This window comes from Balaenoptera ricei, chromosome 7 (genome assembly GCF_028023285.1).
Source record: "Balaenoptera ricei isolate mBalRic1 chromosome 7, mBalRic1.hap2, whole genome shotgun sequence".
Taxonomy (NCBI): domain Eukaryota; kingdom Metazoa; phylum Chordata; class Mammalia; order Artiodactyla; family Balaenopteridae; genus Balaenoptera; species Balaenoptera ricei.
Window position 1 is genome coordinate 58,875,104 of NC_082645.1, and position 25,712 is coordinate 58,900,815.

Below are 25,712 nucleotides of genomic sequence, written 5' to 3' on the forward strand. Positions count from 1 at the left end.
TTACTTGAGAATCACAGCTTTCAAGGTAATGCGGTGTGGGACCCTGGCCTGGGAGTCAGACGACCTGGGTTCTGACCCACATTTGCCCGGTGGGGTAGTGACTATGGTGGGTTCTGAAGTCAGGTAGTCTGGGTTCTAAGGCTAGATTTGCTATTTTCTCACTGTGTGGCCTCGGGCAATTTAGTTCACCTCTCTGTGCCTCAGTTTCTTCATCTGTAAAAAGAAATGATACCTATATTTACCTTAGAGAGTTGTGAGGATTAAAGGAACTACTAGTGCATGTGTAGAACATCTGGCAACACACCTGCTCGTATCGAGTGCTATATAAGTCTTTGCTGTTATTGTACACTACCTGGGTCCTAGGGCACTTACCTCTCTGGCTTCAGTTTTCTCAGTTGTAAAGCTAGAAAGCTGGGTTAGGCCATATTTCTCAAAATTTGGTTTGGAGACTTCTAGTATCAAAATAACCTAGGCTATCAGTTTAAATAAAATCTCTTAAAGTGGGGCCTGAAAAGGGGCTTTTAAAAATGCTTTCAAAGTGATTCCTATACATAATGATTTAAATATAGCAGTAGAAGTATAATTAAATCAGCAACAGTTGGCATAGAGCTGCTTTGGGAGGAAGTGAGAAGTTATGCCCTGCAAGGTACCGGCACTGGCACTGTGGCCAATGAGTGGAAAGCCAAGCCAGAGCCACGCTCAGGCTATGCTGGTCTCTGCTCCCCGCAGAGGGGGAATTATGGCTGGAGATGGATGAGCTGCTTCTTCACGAATGTTCAGACTGGCCGTGTAATTAACCAATAAAAATCCCTTTCCCTGTTCTATGACTTAGAGGTGAGCCCTTGCATCTTTGTGACAATAGGCATTTTAAAAAGTCACTTGTTGGAAATCAGAACTAATAGTTCCATTTTCCGTGTCCCTATTCACGTTATTTCTAGCCTATTGTAATTTGCATCCTACTGTATTACAGTGAGTACCTACTCTGTGTGTATCCTCCGGAAGTGATGAACTTCTTAAATTCGGGGTGAGTGCCTTATTTATCTTGGTATTCCCTTCTCTCCTCCTCCCTTGCCCTAGCATTTAGCACAGTGATTTGCATGTGGTCGTCCTTTTATAAATAAATATCTGTTGGATGAATCAGCGGAGGATCCAGTTTGAACTGAGTCCTGGGGTGGAGTTTACAAGTCTGTGGTCCCAGAGTGTCTACACTGTAACCATGAGACCCATGGACACAAAGGCAGTGGAAAAATGCTGCCTTCATCACAAAGGCGTTTGCAATATTAATACAGTGGAAGATATAAATCTTAATTAGTAGCAGAAAAAAGTGATGATGTATCAAGGTTTTCAAAATGTCAGCTGGTGGCTGGGCAATCAATTCATTTACAGCCACCAACCATTGCACTGTGATACTGAAACCAATCCTGCTAATTAAAGGTGTAATGACAATCAGCCAGATCACTGTTAATTGATTCTTAGTACTTCAATTACTGCTTTTCATGCCAATTGAATGTAACCAAAAGGGGTCAGAGAGTCCTACAAAGCTTATAATTTTAGAAGGATTTTCAGGTATTAGCTTTTCAGATTCCAAAAATCCATGTGAAAGAGTACCTATATTTATATACGCTTTACTGACTCAATAAAGCTTTTGGAAAGTGAAATTAATTCTTGATGACAAATAGAAATATTTCATCAACAAGAGGGAAATTTTGTTGCACCTTAGACTTTGGTTTCATATTCTATTTCTTTATTCTCTGCTGGAAAATAACTCTAGGTATTTTTCTACCTTGAGAAAAAGTTTCAGTTGACCATATGGCTCCCCCTTTCTCTTCATCCTATTTTTCCCTTCCTGTCATTGATGAGTTTTGGGGAGAAAAGTGGTTTACAGCTCCTCTGTTCTTCACTCCTGCGATGTGTCTTTTGCCTCAGTTGCTTAGTATCTTTGAAAGCTACCTTTAGCCCCCACTAGATAAGACAAATGGCTTTTCCTGGTCCTCAGTCTTGTGGTGGCCTTTAAGACTACTGATCACTCTTTCTTCGAAACTCTGCTCTCCTTTCTTTGAAACTCTGGACCCCCACTAATCTTCCTACCAAGAATATTTTCCAGGAAGGGAGTAACATAGCCTACAAGGCATGCAGGGAATATGAGTGTGAGCTTAAGCGGGTAAGGAAAACCCTGGGGCAGAAGTAGTGGCCCCTTCCCAGATAAAGGCCAGTGGCCAACAGGTTAGAACACCCAGGCCAAAAGGCAATGGAAAATTCCAGTCCAATTCCAGGTCCATCTCAGTTAAGGGGGAAGGATGGGAGTACGTCTCTGAGAGGGTAGTGTGCAGATATGGGATTTTAGATGCAGAACAAGGCTGTGTTCGATCAAGTTCTCAGAAGTGAAAGAGAAACCCCGCCCAGTCTTGGAAATAGGATTGGTAGAAAGAAGAGAAAGCAGGCCATAGATGACTGTCTGGGGTATTGCACTGGGCTTTTCCTAGGACAGGTCCCCCCTGTGCAGCTGATTGGAGAGCCCTCACTTGGGGTAGTGACTTGGAAAAACTCCCTGTTTCGCCTTTACTCTTGTACTATAACCACACTCACAATACTTCTGATGCCAGATGTGTAAGTTTTCCACACCAAGCAATTCTGACACTAACTGCCTAGAGTTAGTGCAGACCCCGCAGGTTAAGGGCCCAGCCCCACAGGACTGCACCCCAGCCTCACTTCAGATGCCAATCACAAGTAGTAGATTCCCAGGTTACCCACAATTTCTGTCTGACTTGGCCACGAATCAGAGATTCCATGACTTCCTCCTTGGATTAGATCACTTGCTAGAACAGCTCACAGAACCTAGGGAAACACTTACTTATGTTTACTGGTTTATTGGATAATAAAGGACACATGACCCAAGCAAGACCAATCAGAATCCTCCCTAGGACCTTTCTTTGGAGTTGTTAGTCTATTGGAGGGGCTATAAGTTATACACCATGGGTGGCTGGTGGCCATCTGTAGTGGTTTCACATTTAAAATCTTAGTTAATCCCTGTAGTAATCCTGTGAGTTTATAAATAAGGCCCAGAGAGGTAATGTGAACCAGTTGAGGTCACACAGCAGGGAGTGGTATAGGCAGGACTTGGACATGGGTCTCCTGATAATCACAGTCATCTAACTCCAAAACTAATGCTTTATCCATGACATCCCAATTGATGACATTCGAATAGTTACTGCATTTTTTTCTTTGGTCAGTTTTGTCAACTCAACATATACTGTGCATATATAACTTCTCAATTTTAAGAGTATAATAAAAATTATTTAGAAACTTGGCATTTTTAAATGCCCTCTAATATGAACTCCTACATAATGCATCATTTTCTACAGATTTAAAACATGATTTGGTGACTCCTGGCTATAAGCATCTTTCCTAGGAGGTAATTGAGAATCGGAGATAAAGAGAAATCCTTTCCATTGTCTTAAATCAGGTTGACATTTAAGCTACTGAGTAGAGCAGGTTTTCAAGCAGCCCTGCTGGTATTTAACAGTGTTGGCTAACAGAGAAAGCCCAAAATGGACTGTTCATCCTTAACTTTCTGGGCCAGAGAAATCCTCTCTACACTGAATTTAATAGTAATTAACCTCATGTCAGTATAATACAAATCAGCATGTAACTGGCTTTAATGCTGCTGTGCCCTTTCAATGTATAGGCGAGAGGAATTGACTCACATTTATTCAACACCCACTGTGGGTTGGGAGCTAGATGCTTTATGTTTGTTTTCTCTTTAATCCTTATAACAACAAAATGAAGTAGGTACGGTGGTCCCATTTTACAAGTGAAAAACAACTGAGGCTCAGAGGGTTTGAATATATTGGCCAAGGCCCTAGAGCTAGTAAGTGGCCAAAGCCAGGATTCAAACACTCGTCTCCTTCACTCCCAAAATGTGTTTCATTCATTACTTCTAGGCTGCCTCCCCAGGGCACTGCTCGCTGCTAAATGCCAGCCATCGTTTTAGAACAGGTGGTAGCCAGAATAATGCGCCACCCCACACCCCCACCCCGATGTGCATGTCCTAATCCCCAGAACCTGTGACTGTGTTACCTTGCATGGCCAAAGAGACTTTGCAGACTGATTAAATTAGGGATCTTGAGATAGGAATATTACCTGGATTATCTGTGGGCCTGATGTAAATACAAAAATCCTTATAAGAGGAAGAGGGGGGCAGGCCAGTTAGGGGTCATACTCCGAGAGAGATTTGAAGATGCTATGCTGCTGACTTTGAAGATGGAGAAGAGACCACAAGCCAAGTGATGCAGGTTATTTTAAGCTACTAGGTTTGTGTTAATTTACAGCAGCGATAGGAAACTAACACAGAAAGGCAGAACAGTTAAGCAATACATACATTATCTTCTTTTGACACTTCAAAGGAGTAAATTTAATTCTCTTTTGAAAGCTCATATCTTGATTAGGAATTCTTATGGCTGATACCAAATTAAAATATGCTTGTATTATAAAAGTCTTAGTACTATAGGAGAAATCCAACACTGTTAAGAGTTTTCTATAGAAATGGCAATAACAAACAAGGTAGGCTGCATAAAAATTCATGGAGTGCCGAAATAATGTGGTAATATATTACTTTCTCTACTATTGTGGACATTATGTGACTTGCCATCTTAAGTCACAGTATTTATTACGTTTATTCATCATTCATTTAACAATGATCAGGTACATGCTATGCAGGTGTATGTGTAGGGATGCAGGTAAGTAGACAGATAGACAGACATGCAGAAATTCTGTAGTGCCCTGAGTTCTGACAGGCGGAATTTCATTTTCAGTATTAGTTCACTTATCTTTAAATTAGGTGGATGTATAAATGTTTAAAAGCTTATCAGATATCTGATTACAAGAGAATATAAATAATTCAATATAGAAAATGACTCCTTTAGAGTTGATAGAAGTGGCAAGTAATATAAATTTAATATAATATAAATGAGGAACTTCAATTTTATACTAAATTGCTTTGATGATTAATCTTTTTTTCAAAAAAAGAATTAGAACTCCTGTCAAGGAATGAACACTCTGACATCTATTAGATCTTATAAAAGTTTGATTTATTTCTTTTCTATCAGAGTTCATTTTGAAAGTTAGGAGAATATCTTGATGTTATGAGAAATAATTCGTGCAATATAACAATCCAGTTGGAATTCAAAGCCCCCCGTCGAATTGCAAGGCTGCTCACTTATCATGAGACTTGGTTAGCTGGGAACTGAGGGCTGGTCCTGCCGGAGGAGCTTTTTAGGGCCTAGATTAGTGGAAAATTTAATTTATATCTGACTTTTCCTAAGAGTGCTATTCTAAGAGTCCAGTAATCTAGACAACTTTCTGAGCCTCTTTTTTCCTATTAAATGAGAAGGACATGTTTTCTGAATTCTCTTCAATTGCTAAAATGGTATTTGATCCCAAATGAGTGAACCACTGTTCTGCTGGGATTTTTCCCCCTTCAGAATAGTTTTAATAAAATTATGAATTATCAATTAGCACCATACTCAGTCTAGTTGAGGTATATTGATGGAGCACCCGCAATATTTAAGGACTTTGCTACATGCGGTTGAGGAATATGAATAAATGTAAGAAACAGAGAACCCATCTAGTGCTTTTGTGTGAATTACAAAATGCCATACAACTTGGTAAGTGACGGTGCCTTTGTGATCATTAGAAAAAGTTTCCCTTTTCTCTGGGTAGATGAAGCCCCATGCCAGGGCACATGTGTTGACGAGCAGAGCCTGAGCTAGATTTTGGCTCCCACTCGTCTCCTTGGTTGGCTGACTTTGGGCAGTGTACAACTTCCCCAGTCATACTCAGCAATCATGGTAAGAACAGTTCCCACTTTGTAATCTGGTTGGGGAAATAGTACATCTACTATGTATTCAGTTCTTACAAGTTACTTCTAATGGGTATGTTGCTGATATGGTTCAGATCAAATTAGAGGAACTATGATATTTTCATTCTTAACAACTCTTGTGAGGAAAACACCATGTGGCTATTTGCAAACTGTTTTGTCAAGTTTGTTTTTAAATATTCAAAGTGCTTATGAATTTCACTTCTTACATACAAAAGGGAGGTTGCTAAATCAGATCTATTCATTTAGCAGACATATTTTGAGAACTATTGCCAGGCACTGGGAGATCAGCGGTTGATGGTAAACAAGACAGCCACAATTCCTGCCCATGTGGAGAAATACTCTGGGGGGGAAAAAAAGCAGTAAAATCTCCAGAGAAAGAGTCTTGTTCTTTGCTAATATGAGGGACTTACTGAGCAGGAGGTGCTGAGGCAGTGATGTAGATGGTTGCCAAGGCAACCTTTCCTGACTGAAAAAAAATAACAAGTGTAGGGCTGTGTGTGTGCAGACGTGCATATCATCATAGTTAGCCTTTCCACTGTGACTTTGAAAGAAGGGAGCTGAAGGTTTCCCAGTGAAGAGCCTGGATAGGCAGCTAGACACTGTCAGACGTACTTAGGAGAATTAAGAAGGCTAATTAATGGGTCTTCCTGAGACGGCATAAGCAGGTAGTCAAGACTTCAGAGGCCAGAGCATCTCTGAAGTCACAGTGGAGGTTGATTTGAGAGCTTCCCTGGAGCTGTGTGCATGCATGAAATCTAGAGGGTTCTGATACCTAAGTAAGAAATAGGAAAGTCTACGGTTGCTTTTTACTTAGAAGAACTAGTGATTGAAAACAACTCATTCAGTGTGAGAAATAATTCTTAATATATTTAAATGTTTCTATTTATTTTGATCATTCTCTAGTCTGTGCCATGTCTTTCCCCCCAAAGCTCTGCATAAACCTTAGAAATATTGAACTCCTTTGATCCAGCAGTTCTACATCCAGGACTTTAGCCTAAAATCACCAGGTATGTATACAAGGATTCGTTCAAGAATTTGAAGATGTTGTTGTAATAGTTCTTACATGTGGAAAAATTGGAAACAACAAAATGTTCACAGGAGATTGGTTATATACGTTTTGGTGGAGCCACATAATGGAAAGAGAAGTGGTCAGTAACATATGTAGACTGGCGGTTCTCATATGAGAGGCACGTGATGTTCTCCCTCATCTGAACAGCATTTATCCACCAGCAAGTCTAAATTTGAGGGTGGGATTGGTTGGGATGTAGCTTGGGGAAAAAATTGTGATTTGAAAAGAACCTTCTCAGGTGATTCTGATACTCTGATAGTGGGCATATTCCCTTTTAAGAATCACAATTATAGTTAAATGATGTAGAACCATACTAGTGTAATATTTTTTAAAAAAAATCAAATGTCAAACAGTAGATAGTCAACTTTGGTAAACACACACATGCATTTTAAAAAATGTCTGAAGGAAGGATACTAAAATATTGATAATGCTGGGGGCAAGATTATGGCTTATTTTATTTTCACTTATGTCCTTTCCTGTATTTTCCAATATCTTGCCTACAAACATGTACTACTTTATAACCAGAGAAAAGGAAATAACACATTCTTAAATTTAAAAAGGATGCAAAAGGTAAAGTAGGAGTCAATCTTTTCAAAAGAGTATTAATTTGGACACACAAAAAAGCAATAAAACAGTAAGTCCCTGAATTGCTCATTATATTCATGCAGTCTCTCAGCTATCCATAGTTTAGGAAAGCCCAGCTCTTTGGCTTACAGTAGACAGTACTTAAACATCACAGCCCCCTTATGGCAGCTACTCAAATTTCAGGACCAGTGCCTAAGAAAGTCATCTAGAATGGGATGAAAAACATCTTAGCTCTCTTTTAAATCAACTTTATATCTGACTGAATTTCTGGAGTCAAATAGTTGTCCAAGGCCCTCTGGAACATTCTATGGTGACACATGTACAAATTCTATAAGCTGACATATATGTTACCTAATCTCTGTGGAGAGCTGATTTACTTCTCTTTTTTTTCTCTTAGCACTTTGAGGACAACTTTCCTAGGGGATTGGACTTCTCCATTTGGGGGTAGGATTTAAAGTTGAAGGGTAATGAACTGTAGAAGATCACCAGACCAGGAGGCTGAATGCTTGGGTTTGAGACCTGGCCCCATCATTTGGTTCCTTTTCCCTTGCCAGCAAAGCGAAGACAGGAGTGCCAGCCCTTCTTGCCTTTCCGAACTTCTGTAAGAACTGAGTGAGATAACATTTTCAAAAGTGTCCTGAAAGTTGTAGAATGTTATACCTGCACAGGGTATTAATCCTTTTTAATGACAAGCTAGCCTGGATTTTTAATAACCTGAGACTTAAGTGGGCTATTGATTGTACAACTGCTGGGGCCAGTCCCTATGAAGCGCACAAACTCTTTTGCCTCGTGGAGTCATTTTCTCCTTAGGCAAAACCAGGGATGGCAGGAACAGGGTGCGTGCCCACCTATCTCTCAGCCTTGACCTGCGTGACCCTCTCCTTGCTTCTTAAACGCTGGCCATAGAACAAATCTTTCAGTTCCTGGAATGTGTGGTTCCCCTGGGCACTCTCTTCTCTGGGTCTTTGCTCTGCCTGGAATGCTCCCTTCTCCCCCATCCCTTTAGCTCCCCTCCTGACCTGATCTCCCAGAATAGTGTGGTCCCTGGTCAGCAGCAGCCATATCAACTGGGGCCTTGTTAGAAATGCACATTCCGGGGCTCTTCCTCGCAACTAATGTCTGAAACTCTGGGTTTGGGACCCAGCAATCCGTGTTTTACAAGCCCTCGAGGGGATTCTGATGCCCCCTAAAATTTGAGACCACAGCCCAGCAGCGAGGATTCTCAACGTTGCAGCACATTAGACTCATCTGGGACGTTTGAAAACTACTGATGCTCAAAACCACACTCCAGACCAATTAAATCGGAATCTCTAGGGGTGGGATCCAGGAATTAGTATTTTTAAATCTCCCCAGGTGATTCCAACGTGCAACCAAGTTGGAGAAGCACTGCCTGGGCTGAATTAGCTCTGTCTGTCTTGGGCTCCCACAGCACCTTTTCTGTGACACCCCTGAGCACAAGGGGTCTGCTTTACATCACTAGGACCCGTCACACCACGGCACACTGAGTGCTCATAGACTGGATCCAACCATGCTTTGATTAGAGGGCGTGTTAGAAGGATTAATTTAAAAATACGAATACCAAAGGATTTCAACATGGTGTTATCCAAAATATGATTGGGGCAGTAGAATGGCAACATTATAGTAAATTCCACAGCATTCAGGATGCAGGAATGGTCCTGGATGGTCCTTTACATAGACAGGAGGATAAAAGTGTAGGAACAGCACCCTGGGAACATGACCCACATCAAAACCACAGTTCTCAGTCTGCCTCTTTCTTCAGCCATTCTTTCTCTCATGTCCTTACACACACAAGGGAGCTCTGTGTACCTGGTGTGTGTGCGTGTGTGTGTGTGGTAAAACAGGTGAACTCCAGACCCCCAAATTAAAAAAATTTCAAATTGAACACATTGTTTGCCCTGTGTTTCAATGGCTGCTGCATTCATGACAGACTTAATATCCAGAGAGCCTATCTCCTTTTACCATTAAGATCTATCTTTTTAAAAAAGTACCAGCTGATGACTTTGGTTAAGTTCTCACTTGACTTAGAATGTCATTTGGAATTGAGGGGTAAAACCCATGAAATGAAAATGTGGATATTAAAATAGAGCAGAAAATGGATTATTTTGGTCCTGCCAAAAATGCAACTGTTTAGAATAAAACATAAAACCTATTCTTTGGAAAAATTATCCAGGGGAAGAAACCCCAAAGTTAGCTCTTTTTTTCCTTCCTTGGCAATTCTTCAGCCACCAAATGCAGTGCCTGGCACTCCATAAATGCATGGGGGAGACTAAAATGTTAACCGGCGGTAATTCATTTCACAATGTTATAAAATGCTTTGCTAGTTTTGAAATGTTTCTGCCGTATAAAAAAATTAAAAACTAAAGTCCTTCTTTTTGATGTCCTTACCTTCTGAAGGTGTTTTTACTTGAGATGTGTGTGTGCAGTTGTGCAAACATGTGGGCACATAGGCTTATGAATGAATATGTTGAAATTTTTTGCTGTTTCCATCTATTTTGAAAAATAAATCTTATGCATAAATTTCTTACATATCCTAATTGCCTTTATTATGTAAAGAAATCACATTCATTCTTCATTCACTTATTCATTCATCCAGTTGGTCACATCTTTCAACATTATAGCCACATACCAGGCACTATGTTAAGCCTGGGATGTATAACGGTGGCCTAGGCAGGCACAGTCCCTGTCGCAGCGTTGCAGACCATGTAGTGATGTCAGCACCTGCAAAAGTCATCTATGACATTCTTTTGCTTCTGGGTTCTTGAGTCATTGCTGACATGATGTGTGTGTATCTTATTCCTGATACCATATTATTACATCATTGTTGTTATCTTGATACCATTATCTATATATACGGCTGTGCCACGCAGCATGTAGGATCTTAGTTCCCAGAAGGGATCAAACCTGCGCCCCCTGCATTGGAAGCACTTAACCACTGGACCACCAGGGAAGTCCCCGCATTATATTATTTTTGATACCATTTTTTTCTCCCACTCTTAGATGAACTTTCTAAGCAAGCTACCTTCCAGCCTTATCGGTACCTCCAAAAACAAGGGGCCATCAAAATCCCAGAATCAAATCAGTTGATAATTATAGTAACACAAATCTCCCCAAATGCCTCCTTGGAGAGAACAAATGATACACTACATAATTTGTGGATTTAAAATGTTTATGGTGCTTTAATAGCTAGCTCCATGAAAGCTAGCAGCTCAAGCACATTTAAAATTAATAGATTCTATCTAGTTCGCCTATTGTTATTTTGAAGCCTGTTACAGAAGAGAAATTATGCAAATGGCTGTCAGGTTGTCGCTACTGCGCTCACACGGGGAATGAGCTGTAACTCGTTTCTCAGATGAAAACACTCAACTGGAGGCGATCAGGCTCTCAGCCATTTGCAGGAGCATGTCCCTTCCTTCAGACGGTCCATTTTGAGCTAACAAGTACTGTCAGGGCTGCGGTAGGGGGTGGGGAGGAGGGGAAGGAAGGCAGGATAAGTTACTGGGGTGCTGTCGTTCAGAAGGGCCCAGGGAAAATCCCTGGTAGAGATGTTTTAGCAGGTCCTCCTTCGCTGGTGCCTGGGCAGGCTGTCAATGACCTTTGAAACTGCATGTTGTTGGCCTTCCTGTTCTGCTCTTTCCTGTGAAAACTGCCAGGAATCTCTCTTAAAGAAAATTTCCAATTTCACCCCACTACTTAAGAACCTGGTGTGGCTCCCTATCACCTCTGGATTCAAATTTTAGCCCTCCAGGCTGCCAGAAAACTGCCATCAACTGATTTCTGTATACTGACTCATCTCTCGATTATGTCTGTGACCCTTCTACCGGAATCTGTTCTTTTTCGTATCCTGTTCATTCATTCATCCATCCACCCATTTAGTCATTCAGCGAATAGATGGGATGATCAATCAGTTCAGTCCAGCTACGTTATGATTCTACAAGCTATAATATGAGAATTCTCTAAACTACACTCTTACATCTGCATCCTCTGAGAGCTGTTTCTTGGCCCTGTATTTCCTTCCTGCCTCATCTACATGAATCCTGTTCACTTTTTCCTTCAGAACTGTACTTAAATTTATCTGCTCCAGGAAGCATTCCCCCTGGGGTCTTCGTCCTGGGTTGAAGAGACTCTTCCTCACAATTTATGGATTTAGGTAATCCAAGGTTATTTGCTCTTGCTGCCTGCCGCTTTGCAGTCTTCAGCTATTTCACAAGGGCCTGCGTGTCACCTGGGCTGGCCAGAAAAGAAGCTCGCTGCAGGCAGGTAGGCAGGCCCTGCCTTCCTGTTCCCAGCTCCCCCTCTCTCCTTTTAGCCCAGAGCATGCTGCTGAATGCTGTTCAACAGTCACTTTTCTTTCTTCAGGAATTCAGAAACTCATGGCATTTCCCCCAGGTGCAACTGCAGCTCAGAAAAGTGAACCTGCCTGCAGGCCTTGACTGAGCCCTTGACTCAGAAAAAGATGATTAGCTTGATTGTGCAAAGTCTGGAATGAAGGGGCATTGCAGCCTGAAGTTGCAGGAATACAACATTGGAAATATTACAGGATGTGCACTTGGAGCCTGGGAGGATGGTTTTGATTCTGCTGCTTATGCTGGTAGGAGACACTAAATAGATCAGGTTCATTACCAATTAGCATCACGTTAATCTTGGCTAATAGTGAAGCACCCCCAAGGATTTGGTAGATTTATCAGCCGCTCCCACAATAGCCCTGTGAAGCTACACCACTTGGAACCTGGGTTGGAAAAAAGTCCTCTGGTGACGATGTGTTGTACATTCTGGTCCATGCTTTCCTCAAAGACGCCATTTCCTGAGCCTGAAGTGTTTGGCTGTTTTTTGGAAGAATGACAATCCAATCTCAGATAAGCCGGATTCAGAAAATAGGTCATCAATGTGAGTTGCAGTTATTTTCCTTCCAGCTTTCTTCTGTGCTTGCTTTCAATTGCTTTTCTGCAAAGGGCAGGCGCAGCTGCCCTGGCTGGTGGGCAGGAGAGGGGGGTGACAGTTACTCTGGCCTGAGACCCTTGTCAGGCACCACCCAGATTCCTGGGTCCTCAAGACTAGCATCTGCCTTTTGTCTGGGCTGTTAAATTCCCACTAAAGGAGCGCAGAAATACCCTCCTTGAGTATTGATTTTTCACACACACACACACAGCATAGTTCATAGCCACTTGATTTGCCACCTGCAGTGTATAATAGAATGGACCTGTGGGATTATAAACCACTTTATTTCTGCACAGAATTTCTCAGCTTGAGGCCAAATTGAAGGGCATTAGTCATCAGTAACTTGCAGTTGCTTTTAATGTATTTCACTCAGGTTTAAGGCATCTAAAGCTAAGATAAATTTCCCCATACATTGGTGAGGAAGTGAAAAATCTGAGCATTTAGTTAATCGTTTGTCATAGCTGTGGGTGTGTATTGTTCCTTAGTGCCTGCAACATCGTGACTGCTTTGTGATTTGGGAACGACGATTTGAACGATAGTAGATAAATTCAATTATGCCATGATTCTTTTTTTCTCCGAGTATTTGTATAGGTTTAAGGTTTAAAATTCATAGAACGCTAGGGAAGGGAACTTAGAGAAAAACCTAGACATCACTGGACTCGCCCAGGGAGCTCTGTCAAACATCCATTCCTGGTCTGTCCCCTGGAGATCAGGTGTCAGCAGCTCTGGGTTTGAGCAAGTTCAGTGAGCGGTGCCTGGGGCAGACTTCGGAAAACAGTGATTAGTTCAACCATCTCATTTTTCAGAAGAGGAAACTGAGGCACAAAGAGGTGAAGAGACTTAAGACATTTGGCAGGATTCCAAAAATACGAGCTTGCCTCTCCAGACCAGGTCTCCTGGTTTCCGGTTGGGTGCACTTTCCACCACCCAAGAGGAGAAAGGGCTTGTGTCTCCTGCTCTGGAATTCACCTGGCTCCGCTGCTCAGCCGCCACTGCGCAGCAGCAGCCCCGCCTGGCGCGGGAGAGGGGAGAACTTCCGGTTAGGACCCGGCTTCTTCCGGCCTCCTTGCCTCGCTCGTCGCCGGGTATCCCCTCGGGCCGTTCCCCGTGCCGTCGCCCAACAGGGTCACCTTCTGCCCAACCCGAGGTCTCAGGTAAGACTCAACGGTTGAAAAGCACACGAACCAATTTTTCACTTTCTTTTCTGCTGCTCGGGGCTCTGTACGAGGTCCCCCCGGGGCTGCTCAGGGGTCCCCACAAAAGGCAGCGGCGATCTTCCTGCTTGCACCCATTGCAACCCCGACCTCCGTCCCTCTGAGCGTGACTCTTCCCTGGACCCCAGCCCATCCGGCACACTCCCTCTCACCCCTTGGGATCCGCAATAAACCGGGTGGTTCCAGAAGCTTCCTCTGAGGCCGAGACGTGCGAGCACAGCCGTGAGTGATGGGAAGGAGGTCGCCGCGTTGCCCCGCGGGAGTGGAGTAGGGGGTGCTTCCCGTCAGCTACCGCCTCTGGCGGGGTGAGCTCCGCTTGCCGAGGGGACAGCGGGACAGCGAGGTGGTGGTGACGACGCGCCAGTGATGAGAGTTCGAGGTCAAAGAGGGAAAACGCCCTAGGCGATGAAGGGCCTTGTGGGCCGTGGCGGGAGGTGGGATCCTGTTCTAAACGCAGTAGCATTTGGTGTAACTTTAAAAACAGATTTTGCTCGTAGCTAAGTGGGGAACAGACTGTTGGGGACGGGGAGCAAGAACAGAAGCCGGAGACAGGAAGGGAGGCCGTGACTGTGGTCCAGGTGGGGGACCTGAGTGGCTTGGGCCCCTGGAGGAGGTGGCAGGGCTGCAGGTTGTGCCGTGATGGAGGGGCCTGGCAGAGGTGGTGAGGGGTCCTTTTTCTAATATGCCTGAAAGGCTCCTTGGGGGCTTGTGGTGGCCCTGGTGGTGGTGGTGACAGGTATCTGGATTCAGGAATGTATTTTTAGAATAGAGCTGACCAGACTTATTGATTGTTCATAAAAAGTGCTTATTAATTACAATTATATTTGTGAAGTCATTTAGAACTTGTTAGAATAAGAAATCTTGTAAATTTGTAAGATTTCCTTCCCATCCACATATAGCCCTTGATGATGAAATCAGATGGTTTTCTATTTTGGTCTCTGATATAGCTTGGTGACTACCTTGGTCTGTTCAGGCTGCTATAACAGAACACCATAGACTAGGTGGCTGAAAAACAGAAATTTATTTCTCACAGTTTCTGGAGTCTGGGAAGTCCAAAATCAGGGTACCAGCGTTGTTGGGTTCTGTTGAGAGCCCGCTTCTTGGTTTGCAGACTGACACCTTCTTGCTGTGTCTTCACGTGGCAGGGAGAGAGTGATCATCTCTCTTTGTCTCTTCTTATAAGGGCACTAAGCCTATTCCTGAAGGCTCCATGACCTAATCACCTCTCAAAGGCCCTACCTCCAAATACCATCACATTGGGGATTAGGGCTTCAGCATTTGAATTTGGCCGGGGGGACACAAACATTTAGTCCATAGCAGTGACTTTTTGCCCCGGAGCAAAAGATTTCACCATAGAAAAATGGCATTATTTCTCTAAGTAAAAGCAAGGATTTTACAGAACATGTTCTGTTTATTAATGCTTTTCTTTTTCACTCATAATTTTTGTAAAGTACGGTCACTTCCACAAATTAAAGTCACCTCCTTTCATCCATCTTCACATGGAAATGTATTTTTAGGCAGCTGATTGAGACTTTTTCATCTACAGGAGCTATTTTGCAAATGTTAGAGGCCTGAGTGACAATGGCTTTATCATGAGCCCATGGAACTATGACTTTTGTCTGATTTTTCTGTAATCCTTTAAAAAAAAATGTTTGGCTCATACCCATTATCTTTCCCTGTCACCCTGTGAACACAGGGTCCCTGCAGCTCAGAGCCATTCTCCAGGCAGAGTGACCGTGTACTGGGCCCAGCTGCCCCCCAAGATGCAGTTCTGTGGACAGGGCTGACCACGCCACCTGTATGCCATTTAGGAACAATTGCTTTTAGCTCCCAGATGGGGTGGTTCAAGTCCTGGCCATACTGTCACCTGGAGCCTCCTCACAACACCTTTTTGAAGACAAAATTCTAGAACTATCCTTAACCCTTCTCCTCCTTATCCGCTCAGGGGCATTTAGCCCCAGTATTAACCCCACTTCTCAAAACTCTGCTCTCTGTTCTCTCCCTACCTCCCCATCGGCCCCTCCTGTGGCTCCTCTTCCGTGCCCTGCACCCGCACTCAGTGGACAGATTTTGTGAGATTCTGCCCTTGCCCCCTCTCCTCCACACCCACCTCTGCCTTGGGAACCACAGCAGGGTCACAGGTAAACATGCCTCTCTACAGATTGTTCTGCAGTCAGTTCTCCCAGCGCAGCCTCTTTCCTGAGCTCCAATTCCGCCTTCTTGTCGCTTATCCTTCAACTCGGCAGGTCCCCAAAAGAACTTGGAGTCTCTCCCAGAACCACGCCTTCTCCAGGGCTCTCCATTTTGGTCGACTGTCTCTTAGCTCTCCAGGCTCAAAACTTTAGCTGTTTTTTAATTCTGCTTTTTCTTTTCATTCTACAGCCTATGTTTTACCCCAAATTTGTTGATTCTGCTACTATTAATCTTCTCCCAGATAGCCCTCTCTCTCTTCCTGAGACTTCTGCCTGAGTACAGGCCCTCATAATTCTAACCCAAATCCACAGTAGCCTTCTGCTTCATCTTCCTAATTAGAGTCACCTCCTTTCATCCATCTTTACATGCTCCTACCAGGTGAATCTTCCTAAACGGACCATTAGGTTACTATTAGGTTTGGAAACGTCCATAGCTTCCCACTGGCTAATAATAATAATAATTTATTGAGGGCTTGCTGTGAACCAGGAATAGATCTAGGAAGTTTACATGTGTTTGCATGTTTATCTTAATCCATAGAACAAGCCCATAGAGAAGGTATTCTTATTATCCATATTCTACAGAAGAAGGAACTGAGGCACAGAGAGGTTAAGTGACTTGCCTTTAGAATAAGGTTTACACACCTAGTGGGGTTTTCAGGGCCTCCAGGATTTAGTTCCAGCTCTACCATTCAACATTCTGCCAGTGTTTAGTATCTGTTGTATGTTGGTGACTTAATAGAGCTCATATCCTGTGGAGTGAAACAGTAGTAAGTAAACGGATATATAAATAGTATCTATAATAGTTAGTGCTGTAGAGGAAATAAACAGGATTATATGAGAGAGAATAATAAGGAAAACTACATGGGGTGGTTTTAACTCATGTCTACTGGTGTTTCTCAAAGTGGAGGTGGAGGTGGAGTTGGGTGGGAAATAACTGCTTTAGAATTACTTGAGGGTTCTTGCTAAAAATACAGATTTCTCCACCCATCAACTCAGAAATGCTGGGAGTGGGCCCAGAATCTTCATAAATATCCATAAATCTCCATAAATATGTTGTGGGTCTCCTGAAACTCTCCCAACCTTTGTTCCCATCCTGAGTCCTCCATTTTCCAGTCTCTCCCTCTGCTCCCTCTGCCCGGCATGGCTTCTGTCCATCTCCGTGTCTCTAGCTCCAGCTTCCTCTTTAAGGCCAAGTCAAATGCCACCCCTGGATCCTCTGGGCTGGATAGACTGTTTCCCTCCTTATGGGACATTTGTCACTTTCTATTTTGCAGTGTAGTTACTTGTATTCAAGTATTCCAGTAACTATATAACTCTATTCAAGTAAATATACTATATAGTGTATCATGTGTAGTGTATACTTATTGCTGTCTAGTGACTTGTGTTCAAGTCGTATCCTTTCACATACTGAACAGTATGCCCCCTTAGGTGAGGGCTGAATTTGATTCATTTTAGAGTCTCTCCTTGACTTGCTCAGAGTAGGTGTCGATACGCATTTTGTGGAATATCTGGCTAAGCTTAAGCCTAGCTCTCTTTGGACTTTGCCCTACCACTTGGCCGTGTTCTAAATGTTCTGATCACAGCAGGCCTACCTTGTACTAAGACTGGACAACCAGTTCTGTACTCAGCTTCACCTCCCAAAGTGAGGGAAACACTGAGGAGTGATGAGTGAGAATGTAGCAATTTCCAGCCAGCTGCTGTGGGTGCATCCTGACAGTTTTAGAAAGGGTCCCAGTACAGTATAGTTGATGAGGGTTCCCTATGACCTATGTATTCAACAAACATCTTAGATAGAGTGGAAAGAGGCTTCCCAAGCACTTTTTTCTGGAAAAAAAAAAAGTCCATTGTGATCACACCTGCTAGAATTGAGGAAGACATTGTTGCTTCTTTGTTCTTGCCAATAACTTTGACTGTTCTTAAGGGACCTCCAAGTGACATCTCCTTCAGTCCACTCTCCATGCAGCCACCAGAGTAACGTGTTAGAACATAAGTCAGATCATGTCCCGCCTGCTCAAATCCCACCAACAGCTTTCTATCTGTCTAAGTAAAAGCCAGGTCCTTACCTTACAAGGCTGATGAAGACCTACATGATCTTCTTTCCCCACCCCATATCTCTCTGACCCCAACTCCTACTTCTCTGCCTTTCTTATTCCACTGAAGCTGCACTGGCTTCTTGCTATTCCCTGGGTAAGCCAGGCAAACTCCTGCCTCAGGGCCTTTGCACTTCCTATATCCTCTATCTGGAATGGCTCCCACCCTCACCGCCTGGCTAAGAGTTTTACTCTTTCATCTCTTTCCTCTCATTTCTCAAATGCGTCCTGCTCAGTGATACTTCTCTGGCCATGCATTTTAGAATTGCAGTTCCCCTACTTACCACCACTCTTTCTATCCACCTTCCCTACTTAATTGTCTCCTAGCAGTTGATCACTACCCATCATCTATTTATTATATTTATTTATTTTGTTGATTCTCTCTCTCCCCCTACTACAATGTAAGCTCCATGAAGGCATGGTTTTAGCCTTTTTTGATCATTGCTGTACCCTCAGCACCTAGAACAGTGCTCAACACTTAGTAGATGCTCATCAAATATTAGTTGAATCAATGAGTCAGGGTGGGGTAAACAAAAAGATTTAAATCCTGGCTCCCAGCTTAACTTACTTAACCTTTCAATGCCTCAGTTTTCCTATCTGTAAAGTGGAAATAGTAATAGTTACTGTCTCATGGAGTTATGGCACCTGGCATTGTGTCCAGCATCTAGTATTTACTCAGAAAATGTTCTCTATGATAGAAGAGGTTTTACTGGTTACTAAAAGGGTATGTAGTGCTGATATTCCTCTCTCTTCTCGCTAGTGGATTTTTCCAAGATGTGATAATAAACAGTGTGTTTTGTGCTTTCTGTTGGCTGGGACTACCACACAACTCTGAAAGGTGCGTACTCTCATTATTTCTGTTTAATGGATGAGGAAGCAGAGGCGCAGAAGGTTAAGCAATTCTCCCCTTGCCAACAAAGCTAGTAAATGTAAAAGCTGAGATTTGAACCCAGGGCTGGAGACCACGGTCTTCACCTTATTTTTCACTGCTTCTCAGTGTGTGTGTGAGTGAAGCTATTGGAAAAAAGAAGAAGAGGAGTGGCTGTCAGTTGCTTTATTTCCTCCACAGCAGCATGAGGGGTTGAAAGATAGATGGTGCTGGGTGCTCTTCTTCTCACCTCCTCAATGGAAGTAATTCTTTTGCTCCAGTCACATCTTGTCCGGGTCCAGCAGTTCCCTCTCCAGTGCCCATAGCTCGCTGTGCAGCGCCTTCAGTTAATCCTTCCCACCTGGAAGCAGGGCCGGGGGCTGTCTGTGGTTGTCACAGTGGAAGGAGGGCTGGCGCAGAGTGAGCCAGGGCACAGGATCCTGATATTTGCAGGACAGCCCTGCACAGTGAAGGGCTTTCTTGTTGAAAATGCCCAACCTGCCTCCATTAATTTTTTCTTCTTGAATGTCTTTTCCACAATCCCCACTAATTCAAGGCATATACTTTCTTCAAGGGTCAGCTTAAGTTTTTGCTTTGGGACTCCAAGATTCAGCCCTTTCCGTTTAACTGCATTCATCCTCTTCTTTGGTTTCATAAATATTTGTTGAGTGACAGCTGATGCAAGTGCAGAGGGGACTGATATGAATTAGACAGTCCCTGTCTGTAAGATGCCCAGGGCCTGTTTGGGTGTTGAGGGTGTTGAGGTTTATCCACAGAGCGGCACCACAGGGCAGCTTCTCATATATGAGCACCATACAGTGTCAGAGGAGGAGGTGCTGCCTGTTTGTGGAGGGTTAAGGAACATGAGCTGGCTCTTGAAGGGCTGGCAGGATTCTTGATTAATGGACATGGTGGAATGAGCACTCCTGGGGGCAGAAATCACCTGGACAAAATGACAGAGGTGTGGATGTCCAAGGATGGTTCAGGAAATGGCAAGGGGTTAGGTTGAAATTCATTATAAGCTTGACACAAGGCAATGAAAGAAGTTTTGACACAGGAATGGAAGGTGCATTTAGGTTGCTTAAATATTTGAAGAATTTGGTCTTTATTTAATTTAGCAGTAGGGAGCCATCACAGGTTATTTGTTTAAGCAAGATTGTGACATGAGTGAATTAATGGCTTTGGATGTTGTATCTGGTTGTGAGGTCCATTAGCAGTTGTAATAAAAGGAGACTAGAGGAGGGGAGACAAGAAAGCTTTTGTAGCCATCCCTTGTGAGATGCATAGAGGTGGCAGCAGTGGGGATGAAAATGGAGGCACAGGAATGAACAAAGAATGGACATGACTTCGTGGCTGACTAATGTGAGAGTGAGGCAGTAGCTTGGGCTACCAGGAAAACGATGGGACCCCTGATGGACATTGGGAGTTGAGTAGTGGCTTTGAGGAACCACAGGTGGTTGTTTTAGTTTTATACGTGCTATGTCTGAGGATTAGGGGGTGCATGTAAGTGGAGATGTGTGGCCAGCAGTTAGTAATCCTGGACTGGGGCCAGAGGAATCGAATAAAATAGGGCTGGAAAGATGGCACCACGTGCCAAGGCATGATGGTTAAAACCTTTGGTGTAGATGAGCCATTTGGGAGACAAGTGGAGGACTGAAGGCAGGACTTCAGTTTAAATGTCCACATTAATGGGAGAATGGAGAGGCAGAATAGGAACCAGTAAAGTAAGATGTAAAGGAAACAAAGGGAGGGGAGTGTTTTAGAAAGGTAAAGGCAGTGAGCAATGGCTGATGCCCTGAAGGGTGAGGATGAGATTTAAGTGTCTTGAATTTCATGACTGATAGAAGCCTTTGAAATAGCAATTCGGTAAGGAGATTGGGCTAGAAACCAGATCGTCAGCCTTGTGAAACAAGCAAACAAACAAAGCCATTCATCTTTATGTGAGTGTATTTGAGTGTGTGTGTGTGTTTGTATCTGCAATGATATTTACAGTTAAGAGTGGTTATGTTTGGATGGTGGAATTTTATGAGTATTAATATTTTTATTCTTTTATTTGCCTGTATTTTCTTTAGTGTTTTATGAAACTAGAACTGTTTTTAAAATTGAGAAAACCTCATTGCTTTTTAAAATTCTGATTTTTAATCCTATGTTAAATAAACATTTACTGAGCACTTATTATACATTGGGTATTTGCCGATGAGGCAGAGAAAATTATTAAGGCATGGCCTCCTCTAGGAGTCACTAGTGGAGAAGACCAACATGTGAACAATAAATGTCAGGCAACGTGATAACTCCTAGAAAAGGGTACATAATACAGTGAGACCATTGAGAAAGGGCACCTCTACTGGGAAAAGTAGGAAAGGCCTCCCAGAAGAGATGACATCTGTGCTGTCCTTGAGTGGGTTCTATCTAACCATGTGCAGATAGGTTGTTTGTGAAGAAGTCAGTTCCTACAAATGGGCCTAGTCTCTTTCTTACCAGCCTTGGCCGTTATATCATGTACTTGCTTATATGTTAGTTTGGAATATTCTCTAATTTGTTCATGCTTATGTACTATGTGTTTTCTTATTTTGTGTGTCTCTGCATGTTTATTATATTTAATATTTGTACTAATTTCCTCTGAACTTTCACTGTTCGCTCTTCTGATTTCTTTTTAAAAGCTGTTCTCTAGCTTTGAAAGCATTGTTCTATGATTTGTGATTCGTATAGAACATATTATAACATATAGACACAATATTCTGAGTAACATACTCAGAAATGGATATCTTCATCATGAATATTCTTACAAGTATAAAATGTTGCTGGACAAGTTTCTATTTAAATCATACTCGCTAGGCATGACTGACCGCAGGAGTTCACTGGGTACGAGCTTCAGATTGCTCTATTTTCAGCAAGGTAAGGCTGCACCTCCACTATGGAATAACACAGGGTATTCAACAATGGTACAGGCCAGGCTTCTTTGGGGTTGTTAGGAACTAAAGCTAGCCTCTGAGGGACTCAAATTGGCTCTTGAGAAGGGGGTCTTCTTAGAAGAATGCAATAGGAAATTTCATGGATATTCAAGGACCGACAGCAAAGCTCAGCAGGCCTCAGAGGGCCTGGATACAGAATTCATAGTGAACCCACTCACCAGTCCTCTCTCAAGCATGGTCCTTTGGTTTTTTACTTCTCTGCTTTCCTGTTCTTCTCAAGATGGACTTCTACAGCCTCACGTGGTTTTTGCTTTTACATGATTTCAGCATGCATCTGGGCCAGAATAATCTCCTCTCTAGAGATCTCTTATTTGTTAAAAAAAAAAAATTATCTTTTAAAATAAAATAATGTATGTCCCAGCAAAATATGACTAGTATAGATAAGTATAAAGTTTTTAAAAATTATGTTAATTTCTCTCTTTTCCAACCTTTCTGACTCCTGGTACCTTTCCCTAAAGTTTGAGTTTGTAGCCTTCTGGAAAATGTATAAAGACACATATAGAGAGAGATACACACACATAAACATACACATAAAATGGCTATAAATGTAGATTTTATTTTTACTTGTGCAAAAGTTACCTTTACACATTGTTCAGTACTTTAAAAAAACTGTAATTGTACATATTGGCATTCTGTCCATATTAGTTGAAACCAGACTTACCTTCTTTCTTTTAAGTGGTTACATGTGGCTAGATGGTATTTCATTTTATGTAATTATTAGGATTTATCACACAATCTCTCCATAATGATGAACCTTGAGATTGTATCTTGTTTTCTATTAGAAACAATCTCCTTTTCTTGTCTAAACTGGTTTATTATTATCTGTTTTATTTTGTTTTTCCCCAGAGAACTATACCTTTAGTTATGTATTCTTTTTATTTATTTATTCTTTTTATTTATTTATTCTTTTATGTATTAGTTATGTATTATTTTTCTGTTTTGTAATTCATTAGTTTCTGCTTTTGTTTTTTCTTATACTTCCCTTAGGTTAATTTTGTTGATCCATCTCTATCTTTCTAAATAGAATGGTTTTTAAATTCATTTTTGTTATAATTTGCTTGGTAAAGTTTTACCTTGAGCCCAATTTCTAAAGTTTTTTGCTACGTACTATCTTTAATATTGTTATTTTTTATATACTCTAATTTCAGTTTTAACTGTTTCCTTTGCATCAAGATCTGAAAGAGCTTTAAAATTTTCAGGTAGCTAGGCTTTTTCTTGTTTTTATTATTAATATTTAGTTTTACTGCAGTATGGTCAGGGAAGATTGTTCTAATTCCACTTTCCTAGAATGCATCAAGACTTTACTTTGTGGACTAATGTATTCTTTCTTTTTAAAATTAAATATCCCATCAGTGCTTGAAAAGATGTCTTATGTTAGATTATACACTTTGATATGTATCTACTGGGTTAACCATATTGATTGTATGATTCATATTTCATATTATTTTGTCTCCTTGTTCTGTCATGACTGACAATATCTGTTACTCTTATTGTGTTTTGTTGATTTCTTATAGAGGTTTATGCTTTTATAAATTTTAACACTTTGTTTTTGGTGCTGAAAAATTTATAACACTCGTTACTGATTTAAACTTTGGTATTCTAACAGCATGTAGAACAGTACCTGGTGCATAGTAATTGCTCAATTATTATTACTGAATGTACTAATAACACTTTATGTTCTTTAATAGTTTTTGCCTTGAATTTACTCTTTTCTGATGTTAATACTATGATTTTTTTGGTTGTTGTTACCATCTGACTGGCTTATCTTTGACCTCCTTTTACTTTTAACCTTTCTGAGTCATAAAGACTTCTAGATAGTTTATTTTAGTGTGGATCTTTATAGATTTGGTTTGTTCTCGTTAAAGAATCCTATATTTATTGATATAATAAATGTTTACATTCTAAATGCTTCTTAACTTATATTTTCTATCTTTAATGCTGCCCCTGTCTCTTACCTCATGGGTTGTCTTTTCTTCATATGGTATACATATGTGTCTTTATGAGTAAGTGTACATTTTAATGATAATGTCAAGGATTTATAGTCTATTTTTTGGTCTTTCAGAGATTCCTTTTGTAACTTTGTGGAGTGGTTTTAACCTCAATTTATCAATTATTTACTGACTCAGTGACATGAGTGAGAAAATTAACACATAGGCTTTCTCCTTACTTTTGTCAATATTGTCATTTCACTTGGTTAATTTTATAATTTTAAATAGTATATTTAAATCTCAGTTTCTTGATTTATCATCTTTAGAAAGTAGAGAAACTTTCCCCCTCCCCTGAATTTGGTTTATTATTATTTTTTATTACTGAAATGTATAACAGTTCTCTCCGTAAATGTACTTCATACTGCTGCTTTGCATCATTTCTAAACATAAATAGGTTCAGATATCCCTATCAGGCTTTTTACTAGAGCTCCACATTTATCTCTTTGTTTGCTGGGTTTTGGACTCGTCCTTTTTTTTTTTTTTTTTTTTAAGTAGGACTCATGGAGTCACTGAGCTCTCTTGCATGTCTGAAAATGTCTGTTGTCTTTATACTTGAACGACACTTCGGCTAAATATAAAAATATTTGTTCATACTTTTTTCTCTCTCAGACTTTTGTCCACATACATTACAGGTGGATTACAGGTTTTCCTCTATTGAGTATTGAGTGTTGGTGTGGAGACAAGCCTGAGTTTTTGTTCTGTTTTGTTTGCTTTTCATTTTGTTTTGCGGTATGTATTTGTGTGTGTGTGTGTGTGTGTGTCTCCTCTGTACCTGAAAAATTCTATCCTTTATATTCAGTAATTTTACCAGGAAACGTCTGTCTGTCTGGACTGTTCATTTTGCCTTCTGAAGTACAAGGTATTGGACATTAGGGGCAGTCATGCTTGGTGGATATTGACTTTGCTTTTCTTTCCGAAATATTGTTTAAAATGCTGTGCTAGCATTATTCTACTTGGCAGGAGGCATCTTTTCCTACATATCTTTGGAAATGTAACTTGTTTTAGAATAGAGCCTGATTATTCCTTTTACTTCTTTTAATGACCCACAAAGCTTAGTTTGAGTAATGTAGGCAAAAGGTTCCTACTAAATTCTTATTGCATATATAAGTGATGAGCCTGGACCCACTTCCCTGCTGCTAATTCACCCTCTGTCTCTACTTCTCTCTAAATAGGGAGTGTTAATGAGGTTTTTCAGAATTTTGTCCAATCACCATCTCCCAAACTCACCACACTTCTGGGAGAAGAGAGAGAGGTGGGCTGAGAAGAACAGTCATTCCTGGTATCTTCCATCTCTCACTTTCCCCAAACAATACTTTTCAGAGATTGTGGCATGAAATTGTATCCCTTGTTCTGTTTGATTACTGCTGTACATTTTGTTTTGTTTTCTTTGCTGGATCTCAGTTTTTTCTATTAACAATGTTCATTCACTTAGTTTTAGGGAAACTTGATACCTGACTTCACTCTTGCATCTTACCCCAAAAGTCATAAAACTTTCTTAAACAAGTTTAGAACCTTAAAAGCAAAGCTGAGCTTCTTATTCTTCCTTATATTTCTTGTAGATCCTAGTCCAGGGCTTGCATACAATTGGCGTTTAATAACTACTTACTAAATGCATAAGTAATAAATTTTATGGTAAGTTGGTCTAATCTATAACCTATTGTTGAGGTACAGTTACCTTGGAATCGCCAAGTCTAGTTTTTGATTAACCTACAGAGGTGATGGGCAAAGCACAAGGGAAGAGCAGTAGGACATGGAAAAAATGGCCACACTTCACAGTGAGGATGTTTAGTGCCCACTTCAACCTTGGAGGAACTGAGCTCATCTATTTACTTCCCACCCCTCGTGGTATATCAGCTCATAGGGCCTCTGAAAAGACACAGGTGAATGAGCAGGAAATTTA

The 25,712-nt window shown here is 41.5% G+C and overlaps 1 protein-coding gene across 1 annotated transcript in view; it reads left to right on the plus strand.

The window, feature by feature from the left end:
• Positions 1-13,578: 13,578 nt before the first annotated feature.
• The window catches only part of MYO3B (myosin IIIB), a 423,285-nt gene continuing 411,151 nt past the window's right edge, over positions 13,579-25,712 (plus strand). The window contains exon 1 of the mRNA XM_059927242.1: positions 13,579-13,642. The gene's annotated coding sequence lies outside the window, so the exon portion shown is untranslated. The remainder of the gene's footprint in view (positions 13,643-25,712) is intronic.